This window comes from Bos mutus, chromosome 24 (genome assembly GCF_027580195.1).
Source record: "Bos mutus isolate GX-2022 chromosome 24, NWIPB_WYAK_1.1, whole genome shotgun sequence".
NCBI classification, from domain to species: Eukaryota; Metazoa; Chordata; class Mammalia; order Artiodactyla; family Bovidae; genus Bos; species Bos mutus.
Window position 1 is genome coordinate 7115369 of NC_091640.1, and position 16550 is coordinate 7131918.

Sequence of the window (16550 nt, forward strand, 5' to 3'; positions counted from 1 at the left end):
TGGTCTCACAGATCAGACAACCAACATCCAAACCAAGGATGTTTGCAATAGGCTTGTCCAGTCCGACTAGGGCCCCGAGGGATTTCGGAGTCTTGACGTCAGTGAGGGCATGGGCGGTTACAACCATCATTGTGAAACGCCTCCACCAGGCATTTAAGACAGAACATCCTTCACGATGCCCAAATTCCGTCTAAGCTGTGCAGCCCAATGCTGACTCATGCTTTCTCTGGAAAAAGCAAGACACTGTTGAAAAGGTCACCTTGGTGACTTGTCCCCCATGGATCAGGAAGTGAAGGTAGAGAGAAACTCAGGATCCGTTGGGACCTTGGCCAAGGCGCAGAAGTAGATGAGCACGTTTGCAAAACTTCCTTGGAACACGACGCCTCCGTGTGACCCAATCAGTACTGTTAGGGGAACTACTGACCAAAACCACCCACACTGGCCAGGCACCATAGAAACCACTTGCGTGAGTTATCTTTGTTTTTTTTCTAATTTATTTTTAATTGAAGGATAATTGCTTTACAGTATTGTACTGCTTTCTGCCAAACATCAACATGAATCAGCCATAGGTATACATATGTCCCCTCCCTCTTGAACCTCCCTTCACATGTTATCTTCCACAGGAAGTCGTGGTAAAGAAACGGGGAACTAACTAACTAACACCAACCAGAAGAATTGGAGAAAGGTCAAAAAGAGAGAGAAGGCACAGACCACATGTCCGACCAACCTCCCAGAATCTTTCTCTCTGGAATCCATCTCTGGAAGGGCTCTGAATGAAAGCAATTGACCACAGACAACCCAGACACTGACCCCATCACCATAAAAGCCGAGGCTGTGAGCCACGTGGCGGAGCAGTCCTTCTGGGTTCCCTTACCCTCTGCTCTCCACTGGCACCCCATCCCAATAAAGGCCCTTGCTTTGTCAGCACGTGTGTCTCCCCTCACAATTCATTTCTGAGTAGACAAGAGCCTGCTCTCAGGCCCTGGAAGGAGTCTCCCTTCCTGTAATAGTCCTGGGCTCGACTCCACTAGGATGCAAACACCTACACTGCTGTCGATCTGGCGAGCAAGTTTCTTATTCTGTGTGCCTGCGTGACTGTGTGCTCAGTCGTGTCTGACTCTGCAACCCCACGGACTATAGCCTGCCAGGCTCCTCTATCCATGGGATTCTCCAAGGATACTGGAGTGGGTTGCCATTTCCTTCTCCAGGGGAATCTTCCCGACCCAGGGATCAAACCCAGGTCTCCTGCATTGCAGGCAGATTCTTACTGAGCTATGAGGGAAGCACCTGGGAATCTCCTTGTTCTGGGAAAGCTATAAATAAGACATAATTTACAGAATACCTGATATCCTCTTACTCTAATTCATTTAGTCCTCATGATTAACCCCATTAAAGAGTTTTTTAATCTGTTTTATGTGATATCCACCCAAACTCTGTCATGGAAGTGATCGAATTCATCTTCCCAGATAAACTGGCATTCTATCTGGAGAAGGAAAGAGAAAGAAAAAAAAGAAGAAAACTGGTGTTCATCCATGCTGCTGCCTTCTGGGCACTAAAGTAGTCATTAAAGGGATAAAGCCAGAAAGAATAATAAATTCTCTAGATAAACAGGGGTGTGCCGGGACCCAATTTGTGTTTTACAAAGATCAGGCTGGATAACACAGAAAATAATGTACAGACCAAGAGATTTGAAGCACGGAGAACTTTTAAGAGACTGTTATTGAAGCTTCCCTGGTGGTCCAGTGGTTAAGACTCCAAGCTCCCCATGCAGGGGACCCAGGTTCGATTCCTGGTCAGGAAACTAGATTCCACATGCCTCAACCGCATGCCATACTCAATGAATACTACTGCACCTGAAACCTGGTTCAGCCAAATGAATAAATATTAAAAAAAAGAGAGAGAGAGAATATTATCTTTGGTTTTGTCTTCTCCGTTCAAATCTAGTTGTTGTTTTTTTAATCTCACACTGACCCCAGGCCATTTGTATCACCCATCTGCATCTCATACTTAACATATCTAAAAGCAAACTTGTCATTATCCTCTCAGAGTGAAATGCTGTGACTTTGGCCACTCACTTGAAAGGTCAATCCCCACCACCTCCCCCAGCATCTCTACCACTTGACACTTATTTTTCTCTTCCTTAAAGCCCTTCCTCCTAGATTACTACGCATTTCACTTTTTTTTTTAATGCTTATTATCTGATCTCTCTGCTAAATGAAAGTTATTAAGGCAGGAATTTTCATCTGTTGTCATCACAAATGTATCTCCAGGGGCTATCCTGATGCTGGGAAAGACTGAAGGCGGGAGAAGGGGACGACAGAGGGTGAGATGGTTGGATGGCATCACCGACTCGATGGACATGAGTTTGAGTTAACGCTGGGAGTTGGCGATGAACAGGGAGGCCTGGCGTGCTGCAGTCCATGGGGTCGCAAGGAGTCAGACGCGACTGAGTGACTGAACTGAGGGGCTACCCAGCAGGCCGCCAGCTTCCATCCCAGGAAGGAAGGGATGAAAGGGGAGGTGCTCCTTCTCGCAGTCAGGAGACAGGCCTGAAGGAGGGGTGGGCAGGGGGCTCTGAGTGCAGGAGGCTCCTTTCCTGCGAACACCTAGAAATAAGTGGAGAAACCTTCCAGGGCTGGATGACAGGAGTAGGTTACACAAGATACACGTGAGTAAGCAAGCAGTATAGCAGATGGCTTCCAGGGGGCACTAGTGGTAAAGACCCTCCCTGCCAATGCAGGAGACTTAAGAGACACAGGTTCGATCCCTGGGTCAGGAAGATCCCCTAAAAAAGGAAACAGCAACCCACTCCAGTATTCTTTCCTGGAGAATCCCATGGATAGAGGGGCCTGGGGGGCTACAGTGCAGTTCAGTGCAGTCGCCCAGTCATGTCCAACTCTTTGCAACCCCGTGGGGGGTACAGTCCATGGGGTGTCAAAGAGTCAGAAGGACTGAGCCACAAACAACAACAATGAATCTGGATAATAAGATCAGAGCCAACTTTATTTACCGACGTGTTTTCTTTCCTTTACCTTCCCTTGTCTTCTGGTGAAGTCAGTGAAAATGAAGGTCGAGGAAAACACAGTGACAATGACACGAAGGCCGTGGGGGCGGCAAGGGGAGTCAGAGGGGAGTCTTCTGCGACCGTTTCCCCATTCTGCCTCCCGGCGGTGGCCTCCTGTCCAGCCAGTCACCTCTCATATCGGCTTTAAACTTAGCCACGTTCTGGTAGGGGGAGCAGTGGAAATAAAGAACCTTGTTGCGAAATAACAGACAGGCTTCGCAGAGAGTCTGCAAAGGGGGAAGAAGTAGGAAGAGCTGAGAGAGGCTCTGAGGTGTTGAGCGTGCTCAGTTCTCAGTCCTGACTCTCTGTGACCCCCATGGACCACATCCCACCAGGCCCCTCTGTCCATGGGCTTCTCCAGGCGAGGATACTGGGGTGGGTGGCCATGCCCTTCTCCAGGGCTGGGGTGTTGAGCTCTCTTCGACTAAGAGAATGGTCGTGTCACCGCTGAGACCAGGAGGAACCCCGAGGGCAGATTTTGTCCCTCTGCCCCTGGTTTGGAAGGGAGGGGAGCCAGGAACAGGTGCGGCCTCGCAGGCTTTGGGGGAGCTTTGCTTCTATGTGGAGATAACCCAGCCTGTTTGAGCAGAGAGGGGATCAGACTTGGGTTTTGAAAGGATGACTTCCGGGCAGCATTGCAAACCCACTTGACTTTTGTGGTCATGAATTGAAAATAAACCAGTCAACCTGGTGTGGGTTTGTGTCCAGCCATGGCCAGCTCTAACTGGGCAGACAGATAGATGTAAGTGGAGGTTTAGATTTGCCCAGACAGCTCGAAGAAGGGCAGGGTGGCAGGTTCAGCATGTGGGATTCCACAGAATGCTTGTTGTTGTTGTTCATTCGCTCCGTCTTGTCTGACTCTTTGCAACGCCATGGACTGTAGCCTGCCAGGCTCCTCTGTCCATGGGATTCTCCAGGCAAGGATACTGGAATAGGTTGCCATTTCCTCCTCCAGGGCATCTTCCTGACCCAGGGATCGAACCTGTGTCTCCTGCGTTGTCAGGCGGATTCTTTACCACTGAGCCACCTGGGAAGGCCAAGTCCCCTGAACATTCACCTTTAAAAAAATCAAGCTTCTTGGAATTCCACTTTCAAATTCCTGTCTTGAAAAGTCTCTGTATTTCTCCGTTACCTGCAGCTCTGGTTTGTACACTTTGGTCCATGGATTGGACCATGTAAGGAACCTGAAAAGACTGCAGGTTATAGGACTCACCAAGTTGCTGGGGCAGTCAGCTAGAGGCCCAGGAGTCTGCATTTCCATAAAGCTCCCTGGTGATCCTAATACACTACCAGGGGGCAGAATGGTTGAATTACGAGATAAAACCCAAGCTCTTTCCCAAGTGTGTCAAATTTCTCCACAATACATTGCTACCTGATCTATTTATTCCTGTTTATTCCTCCTTCTCTCTTTCTCTCAAGTCTCTCAGTCAAGTCCAACTCTTTGCAACCCCATGGACTGTAGGGGTTGTAGGGTTCCTCTGTCTGTGGAACTCTCTTGGTAAGAATACTGGAGTCCAAGTTCGATGCATGAAACAGGGCATTCAAAACTGGTGCACTGGGACAACCCTGAGGGATGCGATGGGGAGGGAGTGTCTGGCAATAACCACCACAATATTGTAAAGTAATTAGCCTCCAATTAAAATAAATTAATTAATTAAAAAAAAATACTGGAGTGGGTTGCCATTCCTTCTCCGGGGGATCTTTTTGACCCAGGGACGGAACCCAGGTCTCCCGCATTGCAGGCAGATTCTTTGCCATCTGAGCCACCAGGGAAGCCTTGCAACCCACATCTTCTATCCCAGGAAAGGAAATCAATGCAAGGATCTTTACAAGGCCGGCTCCCTCCTACTCCTGTTTACACCGTGCATCGTTTCAGCTGGCTCTTCAATCCTGTGTGCCTGTTCCAAAACCGGTCCATCACCCCGGCCCAAGTCCCCCTCCACTCTCCACAAAGCCGTCAGGGTGATTGCCACCCAGCGATGGAACCCGGCTGGCCTAAATAAAGTATCGCTTGCTACTGTTTGACTTAGCTTGTTATGGCATTATGTGCAGTTTGTCTAAGGAAACTGCTCTTAGATAGGCCGGTGTTCATAGCCCTAGGGATCTGAACTATACCTGGGACGCAGCCTGGAGGGAAGAGTCTACATCACTTGCAAAATCCCCCCAGCACCTTCCTCACGCCCTTTCCTCACTGTCACAATTTAATTATCATAAGATGTTTTCAAATATCTTTTAGGAAAAGTGTAGCTATCATAAAAATGAGGCAGCGAAGATAGCTTGGGTTTCGTTTGTTGTTCTTTTAATCTCTCACTTTCTATCATTGTTTTTTTCAGGTGGCAACAGGGTAAAGAAACCACCTGCCAATGCAGGAGATGTGGGTTCGATCCCTGGGTCAGGAAGATCCCCAGAAGAAGGAAATGGTAACGCATTCCAGTGTTCTTACCTGGAGAATCCCCTGGACAGAGGAGCCTGGCAGGCTACAGTCCATGGGGCCACAAACAGTCGAACAGCACTGAACACACACACGTGCATTGCTATTATTATATTTATAAAGCACCACAGATAAACTAATGTACCTTAGCAATTGCAATAAAATAATTTTTACAAAGCACATGGGCTGTGTGCTTTGTATGTTTTTTTGTACCTTTTTGTTTTATATTTTCCTTGAGCAATAATATTCATCTCCTGTATTTCACTTCTACTTATAGCTAATTACACTTCCTGGTTCCCATAATCCAAATAATGTTGCAACTATATTTTTTTGTTTCCCATTCTCTGATCATTTCAAAATCATTTTAGAGATTTTTATTGATCTAATAACACTTTAATAATAAATCCCCAGTGAGGGGCTTCATCAATGTCTACATTCTTAGTTCTGTGATAGAACAGAAACACCCAATTTAAGGGCTTTTAGTGTCATAATGGGAAATACACACTGCACATCTATTTTCCTGGGGGCTACTAGGGGACCAAATCTCTATTTTTCTAGTAAAGATTTTACAGGAAGTTTTTGTTTTATTAAAGGCTACTGTACACAAGTTGCTGTAAGATTTCTTTCTGGTCTAGTTTTCTTTCCCCAAAGTTGATGTTTGCAATCTATTATTCATCAGGTTGCAGAGTCGGACACGAATGAATGACTAACACACACACACACACACACACACCCCTATAAATTTCATGAGAGCAGGAGTCATAGGCTCTTGTCCGGTCTTTTACCTTGTTCGGTGTCCAACATGGAGCCTGTTGATGGCACTGTGTGCAGCAAAAGAAACCATTAACAAAATGAAAAGCCAGCCTACTAGGCGGGAGAAAATATTTGCAAATTATATATCTGACAGGGGTTAACATCCAAAGTATACAAAGAGCTCATACAACTTAACAGCAAAATAAATAAATAAACCATCCAGTTTAAAACAGGCAGAGGATCTGAACAGACATTTTTGCAAAGAAGACACACAGATGGCCAATAGGTGCATGCAAAGATGCCCAGCATCACTAATCGTCAGAGAAATGCAGATACAAGCCACGAGGTGATGAGATATCACCTCACACCTCTTGGGATGGCGATTATCAAAAAGCAAGAAATGACAGCTTTTGGCAAGGATGTGGAGGCGGGGGGAGAACACTTGTGCACTACAAGTGGCAATGTAAACTGATACAGCCACGACGGAAGACAGGATGGAGGTTCCCCAAAAAATTAAAAACAGAACTACCATATGATCTAGCAACTCCATTTCTAGGTATTTATTCAGAGAAAATGAAAACACCAAGTTGAAAACACATACGCACCCCTGTGTTCCTAGAAGCACTACTTACAATAGCCAATACACGACAGCAACCTAAGTGTCCTCCAATGGATGGCTGGATAACGTGGCACATACACTGGAATATTATTCAGCCAAAAAACAATGGAATCTTCCTGTTTGCAACAACATGGATGGACCTTGAGGGCATTATGCTAAACGAAATATGTCTAAGAGAGAAACACGAATATTATATGATCTCACTTAATATGTAGCATCTAAAAAAAAAAACATAAGTTCACAAAAAAAAAGCAAGCTCACAGACATGGAGAACAGATTGGTGGCTGCCAGAGGAAGGGGCTGGAAAAGTAGGATGCAAAATGGATGAAGGGAGTCAGAAGGTAGGAACTTCCAGTTATAAAATTAAAGAGTCATGGAAATAAAATATACAGCCTGGTGACTATAGTTACCAATAATATATTGCATATGTGAAAGTTGCTAAGTTATAAAATCTTAAAAGATCTCTCCACAAGAAAAAAAAATTCTGTATATATGGTGGTGAATGTAACTAGACTTATTGGAGTGATCATTTCATAATATATACAAATATAAAGTCATTGAAAGTTAAACTGAAAGTTAAGTTGCTCAGTCGCGTCCGACTCTTTGCGACCCCGTGGACTGTAGCCCACCAGGCCCCTCCGTCCATGGGATTCTCCAGGCAAGAATACTGGGGTGGGTTGCCATTTAAAGTCATTATGTGTACTTAAAATTAATATAGTGTTGTATGTTAGTTACATAGGCTTTCCAGGTGGCTCAGTGGTAAAGAATACACCTGGATTCTCCATTTGCAGGACATTTGGGTTTGATCCCTGGGTCAGCATCATATACATATATGATATTTTCAGGTATTGTTTTAAGTGTTGTTTAGTCACTAAGTCGTGTCCAACTCTTTGTGGCCCCATGGACTGCAGCCTGTCAGGCTCCTCTATCTGTGGGTTCTTCCCAGGCAAGAAAACTGGAGTGGGTTGCCATTTCCTTCTCCAGGGGATCTTCCTGACCCAGGGATTGAACCCAGGTCTCCTGTACTGGGTTCTTGGCAAATGTCTCCTGCCAGATTCTTTACCACTGAGCCACCAGGGAAGAATTGTTTTAAGTACTTTTCATATACTGATTCATTTCCATATAGTGACTTATTCCATATATTGGCTCAATGCATGTCTTTCCATATATTGACCTCATCTACTGACTCATGGTCTTCACAGAGGTCTGACAGATGAAGACACCTCGGGACTGAGCAGTGCAGAGACCAGCGAGGACAAGGCTGGGATGTGAACCCTGGCCTCGTGCTTGACCGTCTGCACCGCGTTTCCTGCACGGCCCCATGCAGTAGCCGTTAACCACATGTGGCCGTATTCAAATTTTAAATTAACCTAATTATGCCAAAGGGGAGTGGGGTAGGGGAGGGGTGGTTAGGGAGTTTGGGATTAGCAGATGCAAACTATTACATATAGAATGGATACACAACAGGTCCTACTGAACAGCACAGAGAATTATAGTCAATATCCTGTGATAAACTGTAATGGAAAAGAATATGAAAAAGAATGTCTATACATGTATAACTGAATCACTGTGCTGTACTGCATAAATTAACGCATTGGATCATTGAAAAAGCAAGAGAGTTCCAGAAAAGCATCTATTTCTGTTTGATTGATTATGCCAAAGCCTTTGACTGTGTGGATCACAATCAACTGTGGAAAATTCTGAAAGAGATAGGACTACCAAACCACCTGACCTGCCTCTTGAGAAGCCTATATGCAGGTCAGGAAGCAACAGTTAGAACTGGACATGGAACAACAGACTGGTTCCAAATAGGAAAAGGAGTATGTCAAGGCTGTATATTGTCACCCTGCTTATTTAACTTATATGCAGACTACATCATAAGAAATGCTGGGCTGGAAGAAGCACAAGCTGGAATCAAGATTGCCGGGAGAAATATCAATAACCTCAGATATGCAGATGACACCACCCTTATGGCAGAAAGTGAAAAGGAACTCAAAAGCCTCTTGATGAAAGTGAAAGAGGAGAGTGAAAAAGTTGGCTTAAAGCTCAACATTCAGAATACTAAGATCATGGCATCTGGTTCCATCACTTCATGGGAAATAGATGGGGAAACAGTGGAAACAGTGTCAGATTTTGTTTTGGGGGGCTCCAAAATCACTGTAGATGGTGATTGCAGCCATGAAATTAAAAGACACTTACTCCTTGGAAGGAAAGTTATGACCAACCTAGATAGCATATTCAAAAGCAGAGACATTACTTTGCCAACAAAGGTCCATCTAGTCAAGGCTATGGTTTTTCCAGTGGTCATGTATGGATGTGAGAGTTGGACTGTGAAGAAAGCTGAGCGCCGAAGAATTGATGCTTTTGAACTGTGGTGTTGGAGAAGACTCTTGAGAGTCCCTTGGACTGCAAGGAGATCCAACCAGTCCATCCTAAAGGAGATCAGTCCTGGGTGTTCTTTGGAAGGAATGATGCTAAAGCTGAAACTCCAGTACTTTGGCCACCTCATGCGAAGAGTTGACTCATTGGAAAAGACTCTGATGCTGGGAGGGACTGGGGGCAGAAGGAGAAGGGGACGACAGAGGATGAGATGGCTGGATGGCATCACTGACTCGATGGACTTTGAGTTTGAGTTTGAGTGGACTCCGGGAGTTGGTGATGGACAGGGAGGCCTGGCGTGCTGCGATTCATGGGGTCGCAAAGAGTCGGACACGACTGAGTGACTGAACTGAACTGAACTGTGCTGAAATCAACTATACTTCAACAAAATAAAGTTTTAAGAATAAACTGCTGCTGCTGCTGCTGCTGCTAAGTTGCTTCAGTCGTGTCCGAGTCTGTGCGACCCCATAGAATAAACTAATTAACCTAATTAAAATCAAACCATATTACAGGTTTCAGTTCTTCAATGGCACTAGCCACTGTTCAAGTTCTCAATAGCCATGCATGGCCCGTGGCTTCCACTGGGCGGAGCAGATGAAGAACATTTCTATCATCACAGATGCTTCTACAGCCCGGTGCTCCTGACCAGGACACTTCCCTGCCTTGTGGACTCCAACAGTCTGTCCACTTCGCCCAGCTATCATAAAGGTTACAACCTGAATTCAAAACACACGTCGCAGAACCAGACACAACTGAAGCGACTTAACCACCACTACAACCACCACCACTCTATATTGAGCAAAAAGCTTATTCTGAGCCTACATTTTACATAGCTATTCAATATAACACATTGAGGGTTGCAAAACAGCCTGGTGAGACAATGGTTTGGATCCATGAAATTTTAAAAATTGGGAGGGGAGTTTGTGGGAGAACAGGTACATGCATGCGTATGGCTGAGTCCTTTCGCTATTCATCTGAAATTATCACAATATTGTTAATCGGCTATACCCCAATACAAAATAAAGTCCTAAAAAAAAATTAAGCTCAGGTAGGAGTCAAGAAGCGCTTCCCAGGTAGCGCTAAAAGAACCCGCCTGCCAGTGCAGGAGACGTAAGAGACATGAGTTCGATCCCTGGGTGGGGAAGATCCCCTAGAGGAGGGCGTGGCAACCCACTCCAGTATTCTTGCCTGGAGAATCCCAGGGACCAAGCGGCCTGGCGGATTACAGTACACAGAATTGCAAACAGTCGGACACGACTGAAGCAACTTAGCATGCACGCATGCACAGAAATCAAGAAAAAGTAATTGCTTGAACAGGAGTGAGGTGGAAGGCTGTTGGTGCAAGCCTAGCAGTGGAGTTAAATTGCACCATGTCTGGGATCATCTGTCTCTAAACAAAGGCAAGAACCCAGAAAGGAACAGAAATGCTCGACGACCATCAGCTGTTTTCCATCAACATCCTTGCTCTCTGCTCTCCTTTCCATCTCATCTCCCATCCTCCCACTTGGTCTCTGCTTTCCTTCTAATGACCCTGAAAGCACCACAGTCTTCTCAGGACCCACGTCTTCCACAATCCCTTATGAGAATTCGGGAATGCGTTCTTCCCTTTAAACCCCTCCTCCTCCTCCTTCTCCACCTTCTCATCCTGCTTTTCAATGACAGCAGCTGCCATAATGGGGAACCTGTCACTATATGCCAAAGCACAGTGTGATGTGTCTTATTTTGTTATCTCATCTAACCTCAGAACAGCCACCTCTGGTAGGATTACAAGACCCTATTACAGAGCGGAAACCGAGGTGTAACTCACCCAGGCCACATGATAAGAGCTGACGTCCGGATGTGGACTCAGGCCTGGGTGTCTCCGAGGACTGTGTTCTTCACGGTGCAGGAGGCCGTCTTCAGCGTCCTCAAATCAGGATTCCCTGTTATAGTGGAAAGAGCTTTTTAACTAAGCGAATTTAAAAGCCCTCACTTTTCACCCTATTCTAGGATAAGTTCAGTGATTATTGTGGGGAAATTATCTAATGTCTCTGGATTTCAGTTTCTTTTTTGACCCTGATGCTGGGAAAGATTGAAGGCAGGAGGAGAAGGGGGCGACAAAGGATGAGAAGGTTGAATGGCCTCACCGACTCGATGGACATGAATTGAGCAAACTCGGGGGAGATGGTGAGGACAGGTAAGCCTAGCGTGCCTCAGTCCGTGGGGTCACAAAGAGTCCGGCATGACTGAGCGACCGAACAACAAAAGCCTGTCAGAGGGATAGGATTTTTGAAGTCCCTTCCAGCTCAAAACTAAGAATTCTATTCTACCAATATATTTTAATTTCCTCCTAAGTATCTAATTTTTACCACATTTTAACTGATGACAACTAGTATTGACTATTGTCAATAGGAGCCAGGCATCTTACACTCATCTTGATCATAACCTGGGGAGGTGATTTCAGCATGGATTAAATTAATTCCGTGATGCAGAAATTGAAACTCAGGGCAGCTAAATAACTTGCCCCAACTATTTTTTTTATTTTATTTATTTATTTCTGGCTGCACTGGGTCTTCATTGCTTTGTGCGGGCTTTCTCCAGTTGCACCAGACGGGTTTCCTCTCCCTTGCGGTGCGCGGGCTTCTCGCTGCTGTGGTTTCTCTTGTCGAAGAGCACAGGCTCTAGAGGTTCAGGCTCCAGCAGTTGTGGCATGGGCTTAGTAGCTCCTCGGCAAGTGGAATCTTCCCAGACCAGGGATAGAACCCGTGTCCCCCGGATTGGCAGGTGGGCTCTCAACCACTGGGTCACCAGGTGAGTCCCAACTTGCCCCCAGTATGAAGGATGGTGGCTGAACCCAAACTCAAAGCACTTGACTCTGGACTCAAAGTCTGCACTGACCCTCAGTCATGCCCACAGCTCCTCCCCTCCCTGGTCAGAGGCTGTATGCTAGACTTTTCATAGCACACAGACATCTAGCGCTAGAGAGAAGTAGTGCAGAGACACATTAACTTTCAAGAAAAAATACACAACCGAGGAAAAAACAAGCAAACATATCTTGACGGCTGGCCTCCTAACAGGCTGTGAGGCAGCAGGCATATTCAACTTTTACTTGTCTCTTTGAACCCACAAATAGACTTTCATTTGTGAGTTAAGCTGCAAGGGCATGCGTGCTCAGTTGTGTCCGACTCTGCGACCCCGCCAGGCTCCCCTGTCCATAGCATTTCATGGAATCTTCAAAAAAAATCATATGACAAACACTGATTGTAGCAGCACCACTAAACTTAAAATCCCATGTAGTTTTTTTTTTTTAATTGGCATTTCTCCCATAAAAGTCATTTTTAAGACTGGAGAAGGGAAAGGCTACCCACTCCAGTATTCTGGCCTAGAGAATTCTACGGACTGTACAGTCCATGGGGTCGCAAAGAGTCGGACACGACTGAGCAACTTTCACTTTCACTTAAGGACTAGGTAAATTCTGGCTCAGTAATACTATCAAAAAAGGAACCTTTAGCACCTTCATTGCCTAAAGTCCATGTACACCGGAAGCCTTATATGGGAACTGAGCCCCTCTCATGTTTGGCAAACAGTAATGGTTTCTAAGGGCAATTAAGACATTTCTGGAGCTATCGCTGATTATTCTGTTGAACTAGGAACTCTCCTCATGTAAGTAAGTTTATAAACTTTGTTTTCTCATTAGCTTAATCAAATGTATCATATGAAAATCCCTCCCCTGGAGTGAAAACACGGATAGATATTTGACGAAGCAAACACAGTAACATTTTAATTATAGCATCTAGGTGGTGGAGATTTGGATGTTGACTGTACAGCTCTTTCCACTTTTATATTTGAAAGTTTTTACAGTGAAATGTTGGGAGAAAGATCCCCTTTTTTATAAAATACGATTGCATATTCTATGAATGGACTTCCCAGGTGGAGCTAGTGGTAAAGAACCCACCTGCCAATGCAGATAGATACCAGAGACAAGGGTTCCATGCCTGGGTTGAGAAGATCCCCTGGAGGAGGGCATGGCAACCCACTCCAGTATTCTTGCCTGGAGAAGCCCATGGACATAGAATCCTGGCGGGCTACGGTCCATGGGGTCACAAAGAGTCAGACACGACTGAAGAGACTTAGCATGCATCTCTATGAATACTTATTGACTCCTCACTATATGCCAGGTGCTGGTATATGCTGAACACTGGGGTTTGATGCAATGATCCTGCAGCGTTGGCTTAGGCTGGACTTAGAGCCCAAGGCAGAGGACCAGATATCCTTTCATTTGAGACAGGAACACTCCCACGGCCTATGCATGAGAAGACTTCCCCCCATGAGCCTAAGAACAGTGAACTGATTCAAGACTGTCAAATAAGTTTGCAAGTCATTCTGAAAACTCCTCACCCACTACCCACTCCTACCACTTCCAAAAACCCCACCTTAGAGGACAATCCCTCCCAAATAGGACAACGACCAAAGACTGTTTGAAATGTCCTCCTTTTACTCTATAAAATCATCCTCTCAAACCTCTTTGAGTCTCTTCATTGTGGTTTAGTCACTCAGTCATGTCGGACTCTTTGGGACCTCATGGACGGTAGCCCGCCAGGCTCCTCTGTCCTTGGGATTGTCTCAGCAAGAAGACTGGAGTGGGTTGCCATTTCTTCCTTCAGGGGATCTTCCCAACTCAGGGATAGAACCCCAGTCTCCTGCGTTGGAAGGCGGGTTCTTTAGCGCTGAGCCACTGGGGAACCCTTGAGTTTCTTGCAGGAGTGCAATAGTAGCTGACTCCGTCTTGACAGAACTCTGAAAAAACAGACTGTGATGAGCTTCACAGGTGATCTTCAACCTTTAGACAGTCCTCAGCTACCACTATCTACATGCTTCATTAAAATCAGTTGTGACAACCCTTCACAAACAAATCGGTCGTGGTTGGTTATTCATTCATAGGTTCTTGTTGGCTATGCATTTTACATACAGCAGTATGCACATGTCCATTCCAAACTCCCTAACTATCCCTCCCCCTTCCCTCCCCAGCCCTGAACATAAGTTGGTTCTCTAAGTTTGTAAGTCGCTTTCTGTTTTGTTAATAAGTTCATCTGTATCATTTTTTTTTTTTTAGATCCCACACATAAGGGATATCATACTGCATTTCTCCTTCTCTGACTTAACTACTTCACTCAGTATGACACTCTCTAGGTTCATCCACAGTGCTGCAAAGGGCATTATCTCATTCTTTTCAATGGCCGAGGTATATTCCATTGTATATATATACATATATATATGTATATATATACACACCACGTCTTCTTCATTCATTCCACTTTACATTTTTTATTTGACTGTGCTTTATCTGTGGCACACAGGATCTCTGATCTTCACTGCGGCATGCGGGATCCTTAGTGTAGCATGCAAGCTCTGAACTGTGGCTTGTGCAATACAGTTCTCTGTATAGTATAGTATGGTGAAGTCGCTCAGTCATGTCTGACTCTTTGCGACCCCATGGACTGTAGCCTACCAGACTTCTCTGTCCATGGGATTTTCCAGGCAATAGTACTAGAGTGGATTGCCATCTCCTTCTCCAGGGGATCTTCCCAACCCAGGGATTGAACCCAGGTCTACCACATTGTAGACAGGCGCTTTACCGTCTGAGCCACCAGGGAAGTCCTAGTTCTCTGACGGGGGATCAAACCCCGGGCCCCTTGCTTCAGGAGCACCAGGGAAGTCCTCTAAAGTCCATCACACTCCTCTTGCAAGGTGAGCTGCTGAAGTCAATATTTTATTGACTACAATAAAAACAGAGCGAACACCCAGGATAAGGATGCCAGGATACGCTTCCTACTTTCCTATCCTTGGGAACTATTTTAGAAGGAACACATAGAATTGATTGTGCTGTATATTGCCTAATGACAAGGTCATCCTATGCCATTCTTCAACTGTTTGGAGCCAACAAAATACAAACTTCACTATAAAAGCATGGAAGTCAGAAACAGTGATTTAAAATGTCAGACCCATGAATTTCAGATGAATTCCAGCTGTCCATGAACATATACCAAACATGTTTTGGGCAGAAAATTTATAGTCCAGGCACCTTTGGTCATTCAGAGCCTAGAAATGAAATTGTTCACACCTGGTCCCTAGAATCTGAACTGTTACCCCTTTAACTGGGGCTTCCCAGGTGATGCAGTGGTAAAGAATCCACCTGCCAATGCAGGAGATGCAAGAGATGTGGGTTTGATCCATGAATCAGGAAGATCCACTGGAGAAGGGCATGGCAACCCACTCCAGTGTTCTTGTCTGGAAAATTCCATAGGCAAAGGAGCCTGACGGGCTACAGTCCATGGGGTCGCAAAGAGTCAGACACAGCTGAGCGACTGAGCACTCAGACACACACAGCACTCCCCTTTAATTGCTCATCATTATTTATAAAATCAGCAGCATTAACGGTTGCCTGCCCCCTTCACAAGGCAGTTAAGAGGGAAAGATCCCCAGCTGTAGAGCTTTACCCCTCGATTCTTCAGCGTGCACAGTTGGTGGTGCTTTGGGTAAACGTCAAGGCGATTTAAATGGACCTGATCGCCTTTCACGTAGCCAGGTTGGAAACCCCACTCTTCCATGCTCGATAGGAAGTGTCAGCAGCCACCGTCGTAACTTTCTCCGAGTCCCTTCCCGAGCAGGGGAGGCTGTTGTCAGATGATGCCGTCTGTAAACAGAGTAGAAGGGAGAGAAATAAAGGGAGCGGGTTAGTTGCAACAAATGCTTTGGTCAGCAGTTCTCCACCCCTTCTCCTCGCCCACCTCCAAATGCAGATGCCAAAAAAGCGAGATCCTTCCTTTTCCAGCCACTTTTGTGGTTCAGGGAGGGAGGCCATGAGACCCCCTCTGCCCAGAGAGATGTAGGCAGAGCGACCTCCGGGAAAGATATTTCTCCGTGGATACAGGAGATGGGTGTGTGGGAAGGGTGGCCTTTTCCACCCTGACAGCCCTCCTTTCCTGCATTCACACCTGGCCGCGTGAAGACCTGCTGTCTGTGGGTGTGGCAACGACCTGGTGGCCTTGAAGCATGCCACCTGAGGATAAAACCTGAACCTGTGACAGATGTTGAAACGTAAGGAAATGTGACTTCCCTGGTGGTCCAGTGGCTAAGATTCCGTGTCCCCAATAGAGGGGGTCCAGGTTCGATCTCTAGTCAGGGAACTAGATAAAGCATTCGCATGACACAGCGAAAGATCCCGTATGCTGCAACTAAAACTGAGCCCAGCCAAAATAAATAAATAAAAGTATTAAAAAAAAAAAAAAAACGGAAACATAAAGAAAGAAAAGAGCATGGGACCC

At 45.7% G+C, this 16550-nt stretch overlaps 1 protein-coding gene across 9 annotated transcripts in view; it reads right to left on the reverse strand.

The window, feature by feature from the left end:
* The window catches only part of SOCS6 (suppressor of cytokine signaling 6), a 119603-nt gene that overhangs the window by 53868 nt on the left and 49185 nt on the right, over positions 1-16550 (reverse strand). For 8 of the 9 annotated variants that reach the window (XR_011462517.1, XR_011462519.1, XR_011462516.1 and 5 more), the window contains exons 3-4: positions 15723-15919; positions 11054-11168 (exon numbers count right to left, since the gene is read on the reverse strand). The gene's annotated coding sequence lies outside the window, so the exon portion shown is untranslated. Of the gene's footprint in view, positions 1-6829; positions 7038-11053; positions 11169-15722; positions 15920-16550 lie in introns of those variants that run through there. The other variant, XR_011462522.1, reaches the window with a different exon arrangement.